This window comes from Brachyhypopomus gauderio, unplaced genomic scaffold, assembly GCF_052324685.1.
Source record: "Brachyhypopomus gauderio isolate BG-103 unplaced genomic scaffold, BGAUD_0.2 sc46, whole genome shotgun sequence".
Taxonomy (NCBI): domain Eukaryota; kingdom Metazoa; phylum Chordata; class Actinopteri; order Gymnotiformes; family Hypopomidae; genus Brachyhypopomus; species Brachyhypopomus gauderio.
Window position 1 is genome coordinate 2,360,861 of NW_027506872.1, and position 3,630 is coordinate 2,364,490.

Here is a 3,630-nt window from a genome sequence, read left to right on the forward strand (position 1 = left end):
AAAATGGAGGCCCTTTAAAAGTATTTTTACTTTGCCTAAACAACTGGAAAAAGTAGCCTATATGTACATGAATTTATTTTCCTCACCGCAGTCGTCTGTAAAGCTTCTAGAGACGATTTAAAATGGTAATTGCACAGATCAAGTCTTGAGAAAAAGACGTACCGCTTCATACCCGGAATGAGTAGTTATTTCAGACGCTGGTGTTGACGCTCCGAAGGTGCTCATTTATTGTGAAATAACGCCACACATGCGTCTACAGATGCTCAATTTATACATCAACGAACATACCACACATGCGGCTACAGATGGTCCATTTATACATAAACGAACATAACACACATGCGGCTACAGATGTTCCATTTATACATAAACGCCACAAGCACCGCCACAGCGTTAATGAGATAATGTATATCGACATAAAGAATAAAGAGTTGATGCAAACTGAAGAGTCATTATAATGCAAAACTAATTCTGGAGTGCTCTCTATGCCAAAACATAATCTGTGGAAAAAGTACCTGCCTACAGGTGTGATGAATGTTGTGAGTTTAGCTGCGTCTTTCTCAAGCGCTATCTGCCACAAACCACTGGCGGCATCCAAGAGTGAAAATTCACGTGCATTACTGAGCTTAGGGAGTATATAATCGCTTGTGGGTAGAATATCTCTCTCTTTTCATTGCTCTGTTGTTTAGTTGTTTGAGATAATACACATATGCACATCCCCATTTTTCTTTCAGATGCTGGTTGTATTCACGCGGTGGTTTATATTATGCTGATGGCATGAATAACATGTACATACACTGATGTAATAAATCCTTTTAGTATACAATTCTTTTCGTTTACAATTGTAGCCTAAACCATATATCCATCCATCCATCCTCATTCGCTTATACGGGCAGCCTAAACCTACTATAATTGAATTCGACATTCTTAACTGGCTAGAATCGTTCACCAAACATAAAGCAGATGGGTCATTATCATTATAAAGTGCCTTTCAAGGTCCCAGTCAGAATCACACATTTATTTTCAATTTAATGTAAAATAATGATGTTTTGAGTTTTTATTACAAATGTATAATCATTAACACATATATCTATACTATATTTACCATCTTGGAGTTATTTTTTATTAATTTGTACTATTTTCTTTAAGTGTGTGTAGGCGATTTTGCCATGTCCCTCTCACAATAGTGGGAGCAACTATGAGTATAATAAGTCATTAAATTAAACAAAATTAAAATTATTTTTTTATGGTCTTATTATTATTGACAAGAACTTTCATAAATGGGTAATTCTAGTAGTTTCCAACAGATATATAATATAAATATTAAGTATTTAATACATGTCCCTCAAATCAGTGTCCACCCTGTCATTATGTTGTAACTGGCCTTTTAATGCGGTAGCTGATGTCATCTGTGACATCACGACCACCAATTTGATGATCTTCAGTGATGGCTGACACATATGACCCCTTATCAGTAAGTATTTACACCTTAATTTCACAATTTTCTTCATATTGTCTTTCTTGTTGCATGGTGTCGAGCTTAACATGTCCACCCTATCATGGAGAAATATTTTAAAATATTATTATTTTTCAAAATTTTTAAATATTGTCATATTTATTTTGAGGTCACCTTCACTACTGCTAACTCTGCTAGCTAAGGGGCCCCCATGTGCTTAGCAATTGCAAATTTTAGCTGAAAATGTCCACCCTATCATTGTCCACCCTGTCATTAATACTTCCCTGATAGGGTGGACATGGTGCATGACAGGGGGGACAGGTGGATAGTTTTTTGACAATAATGACAATAATAATGTAATAAAATAACATTATACACACCTCTTGTTAACAATAACAATTAAAGTCAGACTGCTGGTTTAAGGGTGTCCTGCATCTGTTTTAGTTATGAGTGAAAGAGGAGCTGAAATAGCAAAACGCTACCGGGAGCGCCGTGATGCTGACCCTGACAGAAGAAGACAATATCTTGAAAAAGAGAGGGCCAGGTGGAAGAAGGACAGAGACACTAGAAAGAAAAGGGGGATTGATGAGCTGAGTGAGCGAGAGAAGAGGGCAAAAAGAAAGAAGTGGAGAGAGGCAAAAAAAGCAGCCAGAGCAAAGTCCAGGGCCATAGTTTTGTCAGAGACACCACCCAGCACTCCTGAAACTCAGCCCCAGCCAGGGCCCTCCAGGTTAGAAGTTGTTAAGTTAGTAAGAGATTAAGGGTTTTTCATTACATCTCAAATATAATGAGAGGAAGGTGGGAGGGGAGAGTACAGAAGGGAACAGGTGCAGAGATGGAAACCTGGCTCCTTGGCCAATGCTGCGTGCGGGCAACTTGTGTGAACATTTGCCCAAGAGTGGGTGTAAGGCACATTAACTCTTAGTTCTCTCTAGTTTTGTGCCCCCTATGTTTTACAGCACATACACACTTAAAGCCCAAGACCTCATGTTCTCACATACAGGTCATACATCCTCCAGGTATACCAGGCATACCTCCTCCCCACCATACACATAGTTTATATTGCCCAACACGTGGTACATTTCTGCCGACATTTTCTTTCGGAAAGTTTTAGCAATTCTGCAATTTAACCACTATAGCACTTTAAATCACCCCCCCCCCCCCTCCCAAAAAAAACTGAAAGGTAATGAAATGAGTGCAGGAGAGGAGGGAGAAAGGTATGTACAGAAAGGTAAAGTCATGATATAAAAAATTGATATGTTTAAAGAAAATCATTATAATTATCTTTTTGTTTTCCAGACAAAGACGCAGAGGGGAAAGTATGCGAAGGAGTGCAAAGAAGAAACTGGAAATTAAGATCGCTGAATTGGAGGCAATCCTGTTGAGTAGGCCTACGCTAGATGTTTTTTGATGTTCTGTTTTGATGTTCTGTTGAGAAGCATATGTGTTCTGATGTTGGTGTATGAATTAACTGAGTACAGTTTATACCTAACTCATCCTTTTTAATGTTTTTCTGTACTTAATGAATTGCATTTGTCCACCCTGTCATGTAATTTTCCACCCTATCGTGCTGATGTCCACCCTGTCAAATTTAAGTTTAATGAAAAAAACTAAATATGTATTGAATATAAAGTAACCCTGTGTGTGATTTCCTGATGTCCAAATGATGACCAAACAAAACCATTAAAAAGTTTTGCTAGTTACATTTGTTTTTGTCATTTTATTTTAAAAACAATGAAGACCTATGGCCATCGCTGTAGATGAGCTGTAATTTTATTCTAATTTTAGTATTTCCCAAAGAATTTTCCCATTATCTGAAATGTATTAACTAGAAGGGGACACAAGACCTTTCTGAAAAGGTATGTTTTATTATAATTATTTAATAAAAAACATATAGCTGAAGCTTACATTTGTCCCTGACAGGGTGGACATATTTTGCAATATGCCCATATTTTGACATTCTGTATTTAATTTATAAAAAGTGTTTAAGCTTGACCAATATGTATTTTTAACACTCAAGGGGCAGCTTAATAACATGATTATAAAATGAAAGGGGAAATCTTACCTTTTTCTTATCGAAATTACAATGTCTCAAAGGCACTTTATAATGATAATGACCCAGATACCACAATCGAGTGGCACTACGCGCCACTCCCTGCTGCCGCATGTCAAAC